The sequence below is a fragment of the Ambystoma mexicanum genome, chromosome 5p (assembly GCF_040938575.1).
Source record: "Ambystoma mexicanum isolate Mex_15411 chromosome 5p, UKY_AmexF1_1, whole genome shotgun sequence".
NCBI lineage: Eukaryota > Metazoa > Chordata > Amphibia > Caudata > Ambystomatidae > Ambystoma > Ambystoma mexicanum.
In genome coordinates, this window is record NC_090930.1 from 617,923,323 (window position 1) to 617,943,872 (window position 20,550).

The window sequence follows — 20,550 nt, forward strand, 5'->3', positions numbered from 1 at the left end:
CCATTACTTTAAAGCAGAGATTACCAGGAAATCTTACAAACGCTTATTTGATGTTCTTAAAACCAAAATTTGATAACTAAACTGTATTTAAACTCTAAGTAAACTTGTGTTAAAAAAATATAAACTGTTAGAATACTCCAAAAGCTATCTAACTGCTCAACGATTCTACAACAACTAATCAGATAAATGAATACTACTAAATTAGAACAAAAAATACACAGTTAGAATACGCCAATTGGTATCTAACTGTCCCAAAATGTAACAATATCCAAATAGATAAATCAATACCACTAAAATATATAAAAAAATAGACAGTTAGAATACGCCAATTGGTATCTAACTGCTCCAAAATTTTATAATATCAAAACAAATAAATAATATGTTACTGCTCCAAAAAAATACAACAAGCCAAAGTATTAGCCAAAAACAACAAGTGAACACTGAAAACAAACAAACAAATAAACTGTAGCATAACAGAAAAAGGTTTTTTTTTAATCCAACATGGATTTTTTGTTCTCCCACAGACCCAATGATTTTAGCAACAAATACAGAAACTGAGCAAATTGCACAGTACTCTGATTTGTAATCTACTAAATATGAGGGTCCAAAAAAAAAAGTATATTGATTATGCAATGCAATAAGTGATTACAAAATACTAATACTAACATGCTATTTTCTTTTATCACAGAAATGAACATGAAAAACATGGACTCCCGTTACTAGACCAAACATTAAGTATACAATAATAAGGAGAACCATAGCAGCATATCACATCCATAGTATCTAATACCTTTGTTCCTTATACATTAGTTTTTCACCCAAAGTTATAAGCAAATATGAATGTGATATGCTGCGGTGGTTGTTGCCAGGGCATACAGTCTTGGGTGCATGGCCAAATGGCCTGTATGCCCTGGCAACAACCACCGCAGCATATCACATCCATAGAGTCAAACATTTCAACTATGGTCTATGGAAACTTTTAATGTCCGCAGACATTATGAGTGTTCTTAGAACACTTTCAACTTGCCAGGGAACAATACGGACAGTGTTTTCAGGACACCCCCTACGAACATTTCAGAACAACACGATAGTTCTTAGAACACTTTCAACTTGACAACGAACAATACGGACAGTGTCCTCAGGACACCCCCATTTTGTTTATTTGCGAACATTTCAGGACACTGCGAGTGTTATTACAACACATTCAACTTGCCAGCGAACAATACGGACTACGCCTTCAGGACACCCCCTACGAACATTCCAGGACACCGGGAGTGTTCTTAGAAACGTCTTCAGAACACCCCCATTTTGTTTATTTGCGAACATTTCAGGACACCGCAAGTGTTTTTAGAACACATTTAACTTGACAACGAACAATACGGACAGTGTCCTCAGAACACCCCCATTTCGTTTATTTGCGAACGTTTCAGGACACCATGAGTGTTCTAAGAACACATTCAACTTGACAGAGAACAATACGGACAGCGTCCTCAGGACACCCACATTTTGTTTATTTGCGAACATTTCAGGACACTGCGAGTGTTCTTAGAACACATTCAACTTGCCAGCGAACAATACGGACTACGCCTTCAGGACCCCCCCTACGAACATTCCAGGACACCGGGAGTGCTCTTAGAAACGTCTTCAGAACACCCCCATTTTGTTTATTTGCGAACATTTCAGGACACCGCGAGTGTTCTTAGAACACATTCAACTTGACAGAGAACAATACGGACAGCGTCCTCAGGACACCCCCATTTTGTTTATTTGCGAACATTTCAGCGCACCGCGAGTGTTCTTAGAACACATTCAACTTGTCAGCCACAACCCCCATTCACATTTACGAACATTTCAGGACACAGCGAGTGTTCGACAACGTCTTCAGATCACCCCCATTTTGTGGATTTGCGAACAATTCAGGACACCGTGAGTGTTCTTAGAACATATTCAACTTGACAACGAACAATATGGACAGCGTCCTCAGGACACCCCCATTTTGTTTATTTGTGAACATTTCTGGACACTGCGAGCGTTCTTAGAACAGTTTCAGTTTGCTTGAGAACAAAACAGACACATATTGAGTCCTCAGAACACCCCCATTCAGTTTATTTAGAACATTTCAGAACACCTGTGATGTCTGCAGACAAATCGAACACAAAAAGAACGTCTAACACATAAAAAACACAACTTTCATCCTATCTCATACACTCCCACCCTCCCCAAACACTCCTACACACCAACACACTCTACTAAATAAAAATTTTGAACAAAGGTTCACTGCGCTGTCCGCGGACGACCGCGAATCCAAGATGGCAGGCACTACCGAAAATCTGACGCGCTTCACGCTCCACGCCGTCCAATCAGCAAACACGTTGCATGTCCGCGAACATCACGCAAGCCGATTGGCCAATCAGGACACTGTCCACGGAGCGAACAGGGAAGTGTGTCCGCGGACCGAACACAGATATCACTATTTTTTTTTTACCTACTTTTTGGTCATTTTAAAAAAAAACTACTGGACGGATTTTCACCAAATTTGCAAAGGCACTCTTTCGGGACCAAGCCGCTGCTCCTGAAAATCCGTCCAGTAGTTTTTTTTTAAAATTACCAAAAAGTAGGTAAAAAAAATTAGTGATATCCATAGGAAGACCTCTTTTTGGGTGGCCTACAGCTTAAAACATGCAAAATGTAATTTAAAAAAATTGTGATATCTGGGTTCGCTCCGTGGACCAACTTCCCTGTTTGGTCCATTGGCTAGAAAGACACTGTCATGTCCTCGGACATATAACGTGCTTGCTGATTGGTTGGAGTGAAGGGTGAGATGCGTCACATTTTCCCAATGCGCCCACCATGTTGGATTCACTGATATCCACAGACAGCACAGAGTCCAACAGACCCGAAATATAATTTTGGGGACTGTGTTGGTGTGGAAGAGTAGCTGGAGAGGGTGGGGGAGTGAACGAGGGGTGAAATGCTGTATTTGTTTAGGTGGAAGAAAGCTGTGCTGTTATAGTGGTGTCTGCGGACACCGCAGTAGTCCGCAGACAGAATTACCACTGGGCAGATTGTTTGGTATTTTGCTATGTTATCATGTATTGCTTTTGGGTAGTTAGTAGAGTATTGGGTTAAGAGGGCATGCATTGAAGAGTTTGAGCATTTGCTGCAATTACTATTTAATATGTCAAGTGAAGTGGATAGGGCTTGAGGTGGTTGTGTTATGTTTCTGGGTTTTGGTTAGTGGTCAGGTGTTTGCTTGAATGGATGTGTTATGATGCGGTGGTTGTGGCCAGGGCCTAGAGTCTTGGGTGCCACATTTGGGGATTCTGAGGCTGGCAGTCACGGACATGGGACTGTGCAGGCCAGGGATTGCTCAATAAGGTTTACTGGTTGTGATGTGTAAGGATAGACTTTAGCAAAATGTGTGTTTGGTGAGATGAGAGCAGATGGCTATAGCTATGGCTGTGTCTTTCAGGAGGCAGAGAGTTTGAATTTTGGGAGACTTGTGGTTAAATTGGTTGGAGGTGCATGCAGAGCACTGTGGAGTGGCTGCACATCTTGGATTCCATAATGTGGATGTGCACTGGTATGGAATGTGCAGAATTAAGTGGCTGGATTTGGTTCCTCTTTGTGTCACTTTGATGACACACCATCATCCAGACATCATTATTGTTAATTGTGGGGAGAACAGTTTAGGACATGTTTAGGAGCTGTCCAACCTTCCACCGCTATAATTAGCAGTTTCTAAGAGGCTCAGTTCCAGCCCTTTGTTACCACGTCCCCCTTACTGCTGCCATGTCTAGTTTACAGCATCAAAAGCAACAAGCTTTCCTTTAATTTTTACCCTTGCACTGTATCAGAGGTGAACAAGATTATTTTTGGCATGAAACCTACCTCATGCAAAGGTGACTCTTGTCCATCCAGGCTGTTGGTCCAGTGTCTTGATACCATACAGGACGTGGATTACCAAGCTGATTAACCAGTCCTTTCCCGAGGGTCAAGTACCCACCGATCTGAAGGAGGCTTGGATCACCCCCTTGCTTAAGAAAGCCAATCTTAACCCACTCATACCCAAGCACTATCGGCCGATAACCAATGTTCCATTCTTACTGAAGGTAATGGACCACGTGGCATGCCTTCACTTACAAAAATGTATTGAGGACAATGCCATACTCAAACCTCGTCAATCAGTCTATTGTGCATAAAATCGAATCTGTCCTCTATTATCGATCGCAGCCACCCACCTCTTCTTATGCTGTTAGACCTTTCTGCCGAGTTCAACTTAGTCGACCACAAGCTCATGGCCTCCAAGCTGCAATCACTTGTAGGCTGTACCGAGTTAACCACCCAACTGTTAGTCTCTTTCCTGGGCCCTCGCAATGCCCGAGTTGGCATTCATAATTCCTCATCCATTCCATCTTTGCTGATGCAAGGTGTGCCTCAAGGATCTTCGCTCTCTCCTACCCTCTTTAACATTTACATACTTCCTCTTCTTCTGTTGCTTGATGACCTGGGTGTCTTATACACCAACTACACCAATGACACCCAGGTCATCCTCGAGCTCTCTGGTTCATACCCCACTGATGCAAAGGCCATTTCGGCCATTTACTCAATCATTCACTCCTGGACGGCTTACAACTCAATGGCCTTAAATGCTGATAAAACCGAGTTTCTCATTGCCGCCTCCAGTCACATGCTAAAGAAACCTCCCTGCCGACTATGCTTCATTCTGTACAGCCAATATTCCCATCCCTGTTTTTCAAACGTCAAGACGCTCAGGGTCACTATTGACGCTGTACTCTCTATGCGCTCTCACATGGCCAAAACTTGAACAACATGCGGCTGGATCAATAAAGAGCTTGGTTCACTATGCCGTTTTTTATCTGTAAACAGTATGTTCCTCCTGGCCTCCACCCTTATTAATTCAAGGCTAGACTACTGCAATAGCCTTCTGGCCGGTACATCCTCCTCCAACATCGGAGCCCTTCAGACCACTCAAAATGGCACTCTTCGTGCTGTGCTTGCTCTTTCAAGACGCATTCTATTACCGAAGCCCGGAAAAAAATACAGTGGCTTCCAATCAGGCACAGGGTATCTTTTAAGATACTCACGCTCACGTTCAAATGCTGAATGACATCACATTAGCTACCTCTCAGCACGGATTCCTCACTAAACCCCAGGATGCTCTCTCAGGTCAGTGGAAAAGGCAACACTTTCCCAGCCTTGCTTTCGTCTTGCCAAATTTGGAAAAATGAACTTCAATGTCCTTGCCCAGCATGGTGGAACTCCATTCCACTTCACTTCAAGTCCTCCCCTTCCTTGGTCGACTTTAAAAAGAACTTGAAAACGTTCCTCTTTTCTGCTCCCTAGTTCCGTGCTCTCTCTCTGATTCGGATTTTCTGTCACTTCTCATTGTCTGTTCTGTTTTGTTTTATGAGCGCCATGAGGCCTTGAGGCGATTTGGTGCTCTATCAAGAACTAAAATAAATAAATAAATACAATAAATGTTACTGGAATCTCCTTGCAGTTTGGAATGAAAGAGGGACTTGGGAAAGTCATGGATATGTTTCCAACCTCCCGAGTAATTTTTTCTCGTATTGCGCAGAGACAAATATGGCTGCATTCTTCTTCATTTGGTCCGCAAATGGAGATAGCGTGGCACAATGTCAACAAGGCTGTTTGCGCTTTTTTGAGAGATGTTGGCATGTCCTCTTTCCACAATGAAAATATGATGTTTCATTGTACAAACATTTTTCGCAAAGATGGAGTCCATTTTACAGATGCTGTCAAAATATTCAAAATGCATTGCAGCCCTCTTTGCAAGTATAGCAACAATTATTCCTGTAGGTGTTGGCCACTTGTACTTTTCGAAATACAAAAAATCACTACAAAATGGCTCTTTTCAGAGCCACCACTTCCTCCCGGAGAAGAGTGCAATAGTTTTGATAGTGCAACACCCCAAACATTTCGAAAGTCCGCGGACTGTCCGCAGACTTCTCAGAATGCCCAGAATGCCCAGAGCCCTGCACCACTTCATTGGCACTTCTATTTTTAAACTGTGAAATGTGCCTCTAAAAAGAACCCTTTTTCTTTTTTTTGGTTTTTGTTGTTTTTTTTTTTTAGACACGATACATAAGGAAAGGAAGGGAAGGGAAGGAAAGGGAAGGTAGGGGAGGGGCACCAACCACAAGGGTAAGAAAGGGCAAGTGGAGAGAGGAAAATGTTGGGTGAGCCTCACTTCGGTAGAGGGCACTTTTTCTCATGCTCTCGGACCAAAGGCTCAAAAGAACTCTGAAATGGTTCCTCCCTGCAGAGTACTGTGTCACAGTACATGCACAATATAGTGACCCTCGAAAGGAAAGGGTCTACTGCATCACATAAGGCCTGCGAGGCTGGTTCAGGGATGCGCTACCCCACAGGAGTGTCTCTTGTGGTGGCAGGAACAGATACAGAGGACGTTGTAGAGGAACTCAACCTAATACTTTGTTCAAAGAGGACAACCCTCCGAACTGCTGCCTTTTGGTACAACCTCAGATGTCACTGCATGGAAGTGTTCACGTAGCTGTACATGCCCGGTTTGTCATGACTGAGCACCATGTCGCACTCAGTGCAGCGCACCTTGTCTGCATATGCCTTCGGTACCCTTCCAACGATGGTAAAGAGCCTCCACACCCAAGACTCATGCTGGCCAGCAGTAGTGGGGACTTCCTCTACCTCATCCTCATCTTCCTCTTCATCCCTCTCTACATTTCCAAGCCTGTACCCCTCTCCAGGCCCTTCGGAAGGTGGTGGTGGTGGAGGGGGTGGATGTGGTGCTGAGGCAGAAGTAGCACCAGCAGCAGGATAAGCCATGGAAGCCATCTCAAAAGGTGTTAGGTTCCATCAGGATGTCAACAAACTGCAGACAGGAAAGAGCAATCCGGCAATGCAGAGATGTGTCTGTCCAGAAAAGAGCAATCCAGCAATGTGGAGCAGTGTCTGTGCTGGAAGTCCAAAAACAGAATGAAGAGCAGCTCTGGGGTCTGGCCTTTAATAGTGGACTCGCAAACTGGCTTTAAAAAAATGCAGACACATACAGCAACAGTATATGTATAACTTTATTTATATACCCAAATATACACATTTTGAAAGAGAGGGGGAAGCAGAAATTGAGACATATACAGGGGAATTGGGTTTTTCTAGAGATAGGGTGTTAGGGGAGGAAGGGATTGAGGTCTCATCGTAACGATTTTGGTGATGAGGAATTTGTGGGAATGGTTGACTGGGACAGGGAGAAGGGGTACATGTGCAGGGGGGCAGTGATATTTAATATTCTCCATTATATATCTATTTACAAAGTCTTTCAAATCAAGAACATTGTTTAATAAATGATCCATCGTTTCTTCTAAGTACACTAGATGATTTTCTACATTGTCAGTTTGTTGTTCCATATGTTGTTGGAGTTCTACATGATGTGCTGTTTTTGGAGCATTGTTGTTGTTTTCTTTATGTGCTGTTAAAGAAAATAAAATATGTCAGGTACATGTGCAGTAAATGTGTATTAATTGGCTTACTTTTGAAACTGCGGCGTGTGTACCAGTAGTACCGCTGTCTTCACTCATTTCAGCACAGGGAAAATTTTCTTCAAGCCGATCCAGGGTGCTAGCCATTTCTGTGTAAACAAAGAGAAATTATGTTTTACTGTATACTACTAAATAAAACACCTGATTCATGGAAGTGTTTTGTAATGGTGCAATCCCATAGGATAACGTTCCATGAACCAGGCCCAAAGTGTGTTGCTATAGGAATAAATGTAGTGTACTTACCCGTTTGTTTTTCAGTTTTACTGTTAGTGCTTTGTAAGTGTGCTGTTGATATTTGTTGTGCAGTTGATGTATAAAGCAGCAGTAAGGTAATTCTGCAAGAGGCATAGGTTATTTTTGTTTTTGATATGTTCCATTATGCTGTATATCCTGTGGAACTTCATTGTTGGTTTCTTAAGTATACACTTTGTACTTCTCGTTTATTTTTGTTTGTAATTATGTGCTGCTCTTTGAACATGTTCAGTGTGTTTATTGTATGCTGCATGAATGTAAAATACCCCCCTTTTGGACAGTGTGGTTGTTGTCCAGGTCCGCGGACAGTTCATAGTCTGTGGACCCTGCAGCCATTAACATGGGCTACGGGGTTCAGTATGTGCTATGGTATATCTACATAAAGTAAGGGTGCACTGGTAAAAACCTATGAAATTCAGTGAAAAAATAATGTTAATGGGATATTATGATTAAGTTGTGCTACTGAAAACCTATCAAATTCAGTGAAAAAAACATTGCTAAAGGGACGTTATGGTGACAAGTAAAACCGAAAAACCCTTAAAATTCACCAGTTATGGTAAGCTAAGCAACCATAACTCAGACCACCACTGTGCACTGCTAAGACTATTACCCATGACATCACTGTTGACATCACAAATGTAATTCATGACATTACTGATGACATCACATGTCTGGCTCCCTCTTTTTTTTTCACATATGTAGGCCAGGTGGTTTCATCCACTGACAGTGAGTCAGGAAGTAAAAATGCAAAAGGTTATGTTATGTTATGTTATGTTATAACATTTCTATAGAGCCAAAGCCCTAAGGCATCTAAGTGCTCCTTCACAAGCAGAAAAGGATCAGTGAGGATGACCGAAGATTAGATGAAAAGTCTAATTTTCAAAAGCTTTCTGAAAGCCAAGTGATTGGTCTCTTCTCTGAGTGCCAGGGGTAGATTGTTCCATGCCTTTGACACAAGCACTGGGAAGGAACGTCCATTTCTGCGTGCTCTCTTAATCCATGCCACCTGTAAAAGCTGGGTGGAGGTAGAGCGAAGATTTTTTATGGGCTGATAGTGATTTTATCCTTTAAGTAGGTAGGAGCTGTCCCATTTGTGACACAGGGTCAGCATTTTAAAGGAGATCCTGGCTAATATAGGCAGCCAGTGTAACTCCTTTCTGGCAGAGGAGGTGGGTTCATATCTTTTCATGCCATAAATGATATGCACAGAAGCGTTCTGGATTTTCTGCAGTCTCAGAATATCTTCTCTCCTAGCCACCCCCAACAGGGCATTGCAGTAATCCAGGCATGGCAAAATAACGGCCCTAACTAGTATGGCTTAGTTATTTTTAGAAATGAGTGGGGCGACTTGACTCAATACTTGCAAGTAGTATTGTGTATTCTTTTCAATAGCATCCACTTGAGCCCCTACGTCCAGAGAGGCCTCAAGGTATGCACCCAGAGTCTTTACCTTGTCGACCATTTCTATGCGGCTGTCCTCAACCAAGAAGCTCGAAAAAGTGGGAACTAAGGTCTCTCTAGATTTCTTGGACCCGTAAATCATAAGTTCTGTTTTCCCGGCGTTTAGGCATACCCAGTTTGTAGTCATCCAGTTCTTTATAATTCTATAGACCTCCTTTAATTTGTACTGATCTTCCTGATGGTCTCTAGATAGCTCCATTAACAGCTGGAAATCATCGGCATAATTTGTAAAGAAAAAAACACAACTTTTGAAGTTCTCTACAAAGAGGAGATATATAAATGTTGAAGAGCAGAGGTGAAAAGCATGCTCCCTGAGGGACGCCACACATAAGGGTTTCCACTTCAGAGGACGCGCCTCCCCAATGTACCCTGGATCTTCTGCCCTCCAGAAAGGATCTGACCCAATTTATCGTCTCGGCAGCAAGTCCTCCCGTATCTAGCAGTCTCTTCAATAATAGCTTGTGGTCTAAAAGATCGAAAGCTGCACTAAGATCTAAAAATATCAACAGGCCCGGTCTGCTTTTCTCCACTAGTCAGCATGTGGGTTTGAAGGTCCACCAGAGCGCTCTCTGTGCCATGAAAGTGACAGAAACCTGATTGTCTTTCATGTAACCGGCCAGTATTTTCAATGTGGGGTTGAAGGTGGGTTGTAGCTACCTTGTCAACCAGCTTTAAAAGAATAAAGTATTTGTGATAGGCCGAAAGTTGGTAGCGTCTTTGGGATCTAAGCCTGCCTTTTTTAGAAGGGGCGTAACAGCCACTGTTTTAATGGCCTGCGGAACAGTGCTGTGCCCAAAGGAGGCATTAACAAATCTACATAAGAAAGGAGCAAAAATGTCCAAGTGGTCCAAGATTATCTTTGAAGGAATAAGATCCCCCGGACAACTGGTCGGGTTCATGGCTCTCATAATACCTTCAATCCTATGTGGGTTGATTTCAACTCTTCATTCTTGGGCGACATATGCTCAATCTACATTCCCAGAGATGGATGAGTTTATATCTGGAGTTTGGTTCTGAAGTTCTTTCCTAATTTTGTCTTGGGCACATAGTAATTTGTTGGCAAAGGCCTTCTGTGTTCTGACACAGTCCTCTTCAGTAGGTGTAATAGTATGGTTTAAGACTTCTGTTTTTTCTCAGGACCTAAAGAGACGAACGAGTTCCTTTGTGTCGTTGCCTGCTAACTCAATTTGGTCATTATAGTAGGTCTGCTTGGATTCCATGATTTTTTCTTTATATGCTTTTTCATGTAGTTTCTAGTTGACCTTGTTATTTAAGTTTTGATCTTTGACCTAGGTGCGCTCTGCGCGTCTTTTGCTGGCATTTAATTTAGTCAGCTCTGGTGTGAACCATTTTTGCTGATGAACAGGTTTGCTAATGGTTTTAGGCTTCATTGGGGCAACATCATCCAACAAATTTGTCATTTGAGTATCATATTTCTCAACAAGTATATCTGGATGGTCTAGTTCACTGGTTTTATGCATAAGAGGGACCATACATTCAGATAATGTGTCTGTGGTGAGTGCATTATAGTTTCTATGTGCGGTTTTACGCAGAGGCTCATGTTTAGGCCTATTGGAAAGCTGAGACAATATTTGTCTAGAAACAAAAAAGTGGTCGGACCATATGCACAGTGTAGTAGTATTTCTTGATAATGCTATGTTATAGCTGGCCATCCAAACCAGGGTGTTCCCTTTAATGTGTGTTGGATCATTGTTATGCACCAAGATGATATTTTTTGTTAACAACTTTTCCAGTTCCTTAGCTTTTTTGTCCATAGTATTTCCTTGCCACAGGTTCAAATCCCCTACTAGTATTATGGCAGAGTTCGTAGTCTGTATAGCGCTAAGCACATTTGTGAGCTCCTCATTAAAGTTATGTGAGACTTATGGTGGTCTATGTACCGTTACCAAGTGTATGCTAAAATTAGGATTTGGAATAAAGTTGGTGTGTAAAATATCACATCCCTCACAGTCAATTTTAGTTTTGTACATTTTCAGTTCCTCCTTGTAGATAACTGCAACACCACACCCATGACCGTCTTTGCTGTGTTTCCCGAAAAAAGTGTAGCCTGGAGGGGTAACCTGTTCTATGATGGGTCCATGCGCCTCTGATGGCCAGGTATCTGGTGTTCAGGAGCATTAGATTCAGTACTGAGGTGTTCGCAGGTGGGGAGGATAGATTAATTGGCTGGGACATATGACTAATCACAGTGTCCTGTTTGTCGTTGACCCTACATGTTTGTATTGTTTCAGCTGTGGTGTTTGCATTCCCATTATCCATGTTATGCTTACCCTTTTCATTAGGTGGGGATCTTATCATAGAAATCATTGCATGTTTTTTGCATTTGGCAGTGGCTGTTTCCAGAATAGTAATGGTATTTTTTAGGGTGCCTGGTTAGTCCGAAGTAAAGGTATATCACTCATATGTCTGGAATTTGTCATTATATCAGTAATGGGATCTGCCGGGGGTGTCATCAATAACATTCTATTCTCTTCATTCTGTTCTATTCTATTCTGCATTGCTGTGGTTTGGGATAATGACTTACTTCTGGCTGCATCAATGGCTGCAAGCACTTCCAGGATGCCCATCTCGCAGTAATACTAAGAGGACTGCTGCACCCGCACTGCTCGCCATGGACCGTCACAGACCAGCTGGTCACGTGCCTGCTGGCGCGTTCGCACCTGGGGGCGGTATATAACTTCCAGCAAGGACTACAATCCTGCTGGGGATTGTAGTTCAAGAAGAAAAGAAAGTGCGTTCGGAAAGAAACTAATTCTGATTTAAATGGCAATACTGCTAACAATATACAAAGTAGATAAACTTCCTATACCTGCGTGAGGGTGACTGAATATCACAATTGACGGTGCAAATAACACACTAAAACAATTTTCTAAAAGCAATGCTAAATTTCTTAAAATTCTTAAAATTGTTCCTAGACACTCAAAAATCAAAAGTATATCTCTGAGACTGTGTTTATAGACCTTACCTTTCTCATATGTACTTACACTCCTTTCCTGAGAGTTTAACAACGTTTTTCTTTTACATAATATATATACATATATATATATTTATATTAAATGAAAAAACTTTGTTAAAGTGAGTTTATGGTTAAGTTGCACTAATAAAAACTTATGAAATTTGCCAGTTATGGTAAGCTAAGCAACCATAACTCGTGCCACCACCGTGCACTGCTAAGACTAACACCCAGGACATCAAAGATGACATCACAAATGTCATTGTTGATATCAGTGATGACATCACATATCTGAGCCACTTGTTTTTGTTTCGCAATTAGGCTAGTTGTTTTACTGACAATGGGAATTTCTAAAATGTAGAGTTTAATCTGAGCTCATCGTGCACATACATGCAAAACCATGCTTTGAAGTTCTCGCTGATTCTCCTTGTGCATATGTGCTACAATCCAATCTACCACTTTAACCAGTACCCATGAGAAGATTATTTTACCATTCAAACCTATCATGATTTCAAAAAACGTTACCACATAGCTGGTCCCTGGTGTCCATGCCAACTTCAACCCCATACTCATTCCCCCATGGTCATGGCCACTAGCTAGACAGTCTGAGTCATGGCCTTTCAGCATGACCCCGACAATCTGGCCACTGCTCATGGCCACAGGCATATGACAATTTTTTTACCTATGTTGTAAACAATTTTCAAAAAATTAAACACACGCACATGCTTTTGGATCCTTGGCAATGCTCCTTGCACAAGCTTGCTGCAAAACCATCCATTTTATATATTTTTTTCAATTTTCAAAATGTATGTACAAAAAATAGTCATATAACTTAGCCATATCTTGAACAAAATCCATTCAGACTTTGCACTAACATTCATGGTTGGGTCTATAACCTTTCTGCTAACTTTTCTGCAGATTGTAAAAATAACAATAAAGTTATAAACCATCTAAAAAATGTTGAGACCCCCATTAAAAAGCACCAAACTTTGCAGAACCATTCAGGGTCAGGTCCAACATGATATTGCAAGATGTCATGCATTTACATTGAGTGGTGCCACACTTATAAGCCATCCAAAAACTGCTTTTACCCAACCCCATGATGCAGAAACATGTATGGATGTCCCCAGACATCTGAAATGTTCACTAAGATCACAGGGCTCTCCCCGATCACCCAGACTATTCAAGGATTTTGGAGATGAACAATAGACATTGTGGGGCTTTTTATGGCCATATCCCATCCTCATCACCCCTCACCTCCCCAAATATTGTTGTATTAGTTTGACAAGTGCAATGTTGTGTTTTTAATATGTTTTTACCGCACTGTCTGTGGACAACGGCAGCCATCCACAGACCCACCATGGCGACCATTCTGAAAAAATATGATGCACCTCATGCTTTTTACCACCTAAGCAGCGGGTGCGTCTGATGTCGGCAGACATCACAGCGGTCGCTGGACCAATCGGAGGCCTGTCCGTGGACTGAACAGGGAAGTGTGTTCACAGACCAAACCCAGATTTGATTCATTCTTTTGGACCTACCTTTTGGCTGTTTTAAAATTAACTACTAGACGTATTTACACCAAAAAGCATGCTTTCGGAACTTAGGCACAATTCTTGCCGCAAATCTGGTGGAAATTCGTCCAACGGTTTGAGCTGTAGATATGAGCACATTTTTGTTCCATTGATTCCATTATGAAAACCACACATTTTGGAAACCCCCTATAACTTTGCCACCCCTGGACGGAACCTCACCGAACTTCGCAGAATCAATCCATGGGGGCTATATACTTTTCTCTGCAAAGTTTGGTGAGCATTTGTCCGTGGGGTAAAGTTATAAGCCACACAAAAACTGCTTTTCCTATGGGTTGAGCAACTTAACCTAAAGTTTAGCAACTGCTAAACTTTGCTTAAGTAGAATTAATCTGTTTTTGCTTTATTTTTGAAATGCAACCTGTCTTTTCCCAACCGTTTTTTAATCTAGTGGGCCTAATACTTTTTTAAATGATAGAGCCGCCTGGCATGTGTAGGCAATTGTGGTTTCAGATAGAAGAGCAATTAATCCTAAGAGCCACCTGCAACATTTTTCTCCAACATCAAATCAGAATTAACAGGCAAGACAAAGGACATATATATTTAACTAGATATCATTTGTATTTACTGGGGAAGAACATATCTGTACATTATTAAAGGTGGGAAATATATGGGATACATTACTCACCGTAATCGTATTTCTGATGCTTGTATCTGCTTAGATTCACATGCTATGCATAGGCCGACATCTACTGGAAGCTGGGGAGTATTACAGTTGTAGTTTTCGAAACTTGAAAAGGGACTTCAACAGGGTGTGCCAGTAATACTATCCCTAGTGTGACGTCCACTGTAGCCAAATTCCTACACATGTCGAGGTCCCTCAGATTGTTTTGTTCTGACATGAGCTTGCATGAAGTGTAGCATGAGTTCAGGTGTATCCAAGCAGATAGATAACAGAAAGCTCATATAACATCTATGCATCTTCTTTCAGGGGAGGAAGGGTGGACGCATGCAAATCTAAGCAGATACAAGCTTCAGAAATATGATAACAGTGAGTAATGTATCTCTTCTGAGACTTGTGGAATCTGCTTCACATGCTATGCATAGATTAGCCAGCAGTGTTAGGAGAAGGTGGCGGATCGTGAGAAAGAGCAGCAGCAAATATATGTTTTCAGACCGCTTGTCCCACCTGTGTATCTGCTTTGGAATGGGTGTCAATGCAGTAGTGCTGAGTGAAAGTGTGTAATGAGCTCCATGTAGCTGCTTTGCAAATGCTGTCTGAGGGGACATTTGTTATAAAAGCCAGAGTAGCTTCTATGCTCTGTATGGAGTGAGCTCTTGGTGGAAAAGGCAGTGGGCCTCATTACGACCCTGGCGGTACGGAGTGAACGGCACCGTAAAAGGTGCCGGCGGCGTTCACTCCGTACCGCCGCATTACGAGTTACCCTCGTGGGACATGGTAAGCACGCCTGGGAAAACCAGGCGTTCTTACCGGGTCCCGTGAGGAGAAGAGGGAGCAAACAATGGGCCATCTCGTAATGGCCATTGTTTGCTCCCTCTCTCATTTCCATTCAGCCCCATGGGGGCTGAAATGGGAATGGGGAAGGACCGTGTCCGGGTCCTTGGAGGGAGGAATTACCGGGCCTTCCGAACTCGGAATGGCCCGGTAAGTCCTCATTCCGAGGACCCGGAACCCGACGTGATTCCGGCGGCAGCCATGCCGCCAACAGCGGCATGGTTACCGCCGAACTCGTAATGAGGGCCAGTGTCTTGTTTGATAATGAATAGTATCATTGTATACATATGACTATCCATCTGGAGATGGCATTCTTGGAAATGCGATCTCCTTCTCTGCCTGGTGCTACAGAGACAAACAGTTTATCTGTTTTCTTGAGCGGCCTGGTCTTGTTTATGTAGTAAAGGGCCGCCCTACTCACATCCAGTGTGTGGAGTTTTATCTCAGATGAGCTAGTTGGATTCCGAAAGAAACCCGGAAGCTCAATGTATTTGTTCACATGGAGCTAGGAAATGAATTTAGAGGAGAATCTAGGATGAGTACTTAAAACCAATGTATCTTTATGGCTGATAAAGAAAGGATCCTACACTGACAATTCTTGCAATTCACTAACTCTTCTTACGGAAGTAATAGCCACTAGGAAGACAGTCTTGTATGTTAGATGTTTAAGACTTGACTTATGCATAGGCACAAATGGGGGCCCCATGAGCTTTGCTAGTACAACATTGAGATCCCATTCTGGCGGTGGGTGCGAAATTGGAGGGTGGAGTCTTTTTACTTCTTGCATGAATGCCTTAATGACTAGAATGTTCCACCACAATACTTAACTTTGAGAGGTGGTGTAAGCTGATAAAGCCACCAGGTGGACCTTTATGGAGTTGAATACTAACAAGTGGAGGATATCATTTAGAATGTGTGAAGGAGTACATTCTATTGGCTTTATTTGTTTAGACAGGCACCAAATCACAAATCTCCTCCACTTGGCGAAATAACAGTGTCTAGTGTTTGGCTTTCGTGCCTCCTTGAGGATATCCATACACCACTGTGGAAGATTAAGGTTTCCAAATTCTATGACTTAAGGAGCCATGCTGCCAAGTTAATTGATTGTGGTTAAGGGTGCACTGTTGTCCCTTCGTGTTGGCTTAACATGTTGGTTGGACACCGGAGTTTGATGGGATCGCACATCACCAGTCTTCGCAGATGTGTATACCACGGTTGTCTCGCGCACATGGGAGCAACTAGGATGAGCGTCATCTGGTCTCTGTGAATCTTGTCTCTATTCTGCTCCTTAAAGTGTAAGCAAATTTCCGTGACCAGTTCATCCAAAGGGCGTTCCCCTTGGAGTCTGGCTGGGGGACCTGGATCCCAAGTCAAGGCATTGCTTATTTTCTCCTGTAGCAAACAAGTCTAGTGTGGGGTAATCCCATTGAGAGAAGATGTGGTCTATGAAATTTGGGTCTAGTTGCCACTCGTGGTCCTCTGGTTGGGGATCCCTGTTCAGAGAGTCTACTAGATTGTTGAGTACCCCTGCAACGTGCTGAAAGGATAGGGATATCCCCGTCTGATCGTCCATTTCCATAATTTTGGTGCCAACTTGGACAGACTTGCAGAGTGTGTGCCCCCCTGTTTGTTGATATAGAACATCACAGGTGTACTGTCTGTTAGAATTTGAACCGACTGGTTTGACAATTACACTTCAAATGCTTGAAGTGCATTGAATACTGCTAGTATTTCCAACAGGTTAATGTGGTTCTGTGCCGTGATGTGAGTCCACAGACCATGTGCTGTGTGGTGAAGGTAATGAGCCTCCCCACCCAGAGAGTGATGCGTCTGTTGTAACAATTGCTTGTGCTTCCAGATCAGGTAAAGGTTTTCCCTTTAACAGGTTTTCTCTTGACCAGCATCATAGCTTCTGAACTAGTGTTTTGCCGAAACGACCACTAGGTCGTCGCACTGACCAGCTTGCCTGAGACCATTGTTTCGCCAAACACTCCTGCATTGGTCGAATGCGCAGACATGTGTGTGGGACTAGATATATACACAATGCCATCATACTCAGAAAATGCATTGCTTTGCGTACGCTTATCTGGAGACCGGCTTGATACTGGGGTATTTGCAGAAGCATGTTTTGAACTCTCCTTTTGAAGGCCAAGCCTGTCTTGTGTCTAAGACAGCTCCTAGGAACTGTTTTGTTGTGTTTGGTACACTACTTGACATTTTCTCCTTTATTGAGAACTCCAATTGAAAGAGAATGTTTATGGTTCTTTGCGTATTTAGTTTGCAAAGATCGGTTGTTTCTCCTGTAATCAGACAGTCGTCCAGGTAGGGGTACACTGGGATTGCCTCCCTTCGCAGGTGTGCCGCCACCACCTCCAGTACCTTGGAGAATACCCTTGGAGCTGAAGCTATTCCAAAGGGTAGCACCTTGAATTGGTAGTGCTGGTATGCTACCTTTAACCACAAGAGTTTTCTGTGTGCTGGGAACATTGAAATATGAAAATAGGCATCTTTCATATACAGTGTTGCCATGTAATTCCCCCGCTCTAGCGAGGGGATTACCTCTTGTAACACTGTCATGCTGAATTTTTGTGGCTTTACATAAGTGTATGCAGTGCGTACTTCTAATACTGGGCGCATAGTTGGATCTTTTTTTGGCACACGGAAATATGTTGAATAAATACCATTGTTAACCTCGTTGGATGGCACAATCTCGATGGCATCCTTGAGAAGCAGCGCATTGACTTCTTCCATCGGGATGAGCTGTTATTCTTTTGTTGTCTTCCTTTGGCGCAGGGGATGGTTGGATGGCTTTCCGAGGAGCTCCACACAATATCCTCCCGCTAATGTTGATAACACCCACTTGTCCGTGGTTATTCCCTCCCATGCGTGGGTGAAGTGTGAAATGTGTACCCCTACTGGGGAGGAATGAGAGGGAACCTGTAGTGGGCTGTCATTGTTTGGGAGGCCTTCCTCCACCTCTGGATGTGGAGAATCACCCCGGCCGCGGGATCTGCGCTGGCCTCTCAGATAACCCTGGGAAGATTGACCCTGGTTGTTGTTCCATGATGAATTCTGACTTTTTTATTTATTTATTTTGCATTTTTAAAGCGCTCACACAGCCCGTGGGCATCGAGGCGCTGTTACAGGAATTGTTTTATTTTTTTAGTCGTGTAATTGTTTTTTTTTTGTCTTAGTTGCTTATTTATAACTCGCTTAAACACTGAGAGGTTTCTAAGCGCGGACCCGGGGATTGAACCTGTGTTGCTTCGTGTCGTCTTGCTTCCAAGGCGCCCACATTGCAGCTAAGCTATCTTCCCGGGACTTTGTCTGTATCACAAGCCTCTTTGGGAATTTTGGCAACAAAAATGGCAAAAACTGTTCCCGCCCCTCTGGCCAGGTTGTTTACTAGTCAGTTGCCAAAGGGATTTGAGGGTATCATATTCCTCTTTGTCTGCTTTCAAAGCATCCTCCAACACTTTGCCGAATAGTACGGTTGGTTCCACTGGCATGTTGAGCAACGTTGCCTGCGTCTCAAGCTTAAATCCAGATAGGTGAAGCCAAGCATGGCGCTTGATAATAGTTCCGTCCGCAATGATACGGCTGCATTATCTGCAGCGTCAAGGTTGTTCTTGAGTATGCAGCTGGCAGTGGCTTTGCTTTCCGCTGCAACTAGGGCAAGTCTAGTTTTTAAAGGCTATGGAGTTGATGAGGGCAGTGATTACGTCCCATTCGCCAACAGTGTGGAATTTCTAGCAATCCTAGTTTGAAAGGCTGCTGAAGTCGCAACTTTCCTCCCCATGGTATAGAGCTTCTTGCTCTCCCTGTCTGGGGGAGCCTCTGAAGAGGCTTCTGGTGTGCCTGCCCGATTTCAGTTAGTTGTGACAACTAGTGAATCTGGCTTAAGATGTCCACTAATATATAAAGGATCAGATGGCGCTGGGGGGAAAGGTTTTTCTATCCATGGGTTTACTGCCCATGTTTGATTGGGTGTCTCCAGTGAAGTCTGGATTCTTCTCTGGACAGACTTTAAGATGGGGATAAACTGGTTGGTAGCTATTTTGTCTCCCAGGATATCTTCAACAAAATCTTTGTCTTGCTGAGCCTCCTGAGTTTCAATACCAAAGTGTCATTTAACAAGGGCTGATTATTATCTAAACAAACAAACAAACAAACCTGTAGCTCTCGCAAAGTAAGGATTCATGTATAGCTGAGCTCACAACGAAACCTCTAACTCTAATTACCTATTGACTCAGTATTGCCACACAGAACAATGATAGTGTGTGATACATTATAGTGACCTATTATTTATGTAAGTACATTTAGGGTGGTACTTTCATTGCGACTCGCTAATCCACTACTGTGACGACTCTTTTTGGAGTAAAAGTTGGTACATACTTATTTTTTCCAAACACGTGGTTGTAGGTTATCCCATGCATTTTTATTATTACTGAAGATATTATGCATTTTTATTACTAAGATATTATGCATTTTTAGTGCTGGCATTATACGGTTGGATCACAAAAGGGCCCACATTCTGTCCTTTACGAAGTGTTCCTTCGAAACTGGCTCTCTCCTCTTGACTCTACTAACCTAGAGGCTCCCCACACTGTTTCCAAGGCCCTTATGACCCATCAGACATCACCCCCTCCTGTTTTAATATGCCGCTATTCATTTCCCACTGCTCTCACTGACCTCTATCAACCCTGTGGCTCTCCATCCTCCTCCTTCCCTGACCTGGACCTTCACCTTGAGGTACTTCCCACTGATATCCCTTTCATAATGATGGGAGATTTTAACTTTCCCAAGCACTCTAAATCAACCGACCTTAAGTTTCAATCCCTCCTCTCTGAATAATCCTTCTGCTGCCCCCACAATAAATGAGCAATATGCCATTTTCTGGACATTGCTTTTTAAATTATTTATACACTATTTTACAGAGTGCTTCCTGTTTCCTTGTCCAGCCAGCCGCTCTAGCAAAGTAAGGATGCATGTGTAGCTGAACTTGCAACCAAAGCTCCAACTCTACTTATTGAATCATCATTGCCACGCAGAACATTCTTTTTGTGTGGTTAATTATAGTAACCTATTATATTTAGAGTAGTACATCTGTGTAAGGTACTTTCATGGGGACTCTCTAATCCATTACTGTGTGGACTCTTATGAAATCCCTGTAGGCACATACTTACATTTTCCAAGAACGGGGATTGTAAGTGATCACATGCATTCTTATTATTAATAAGACATACTATTTAAACA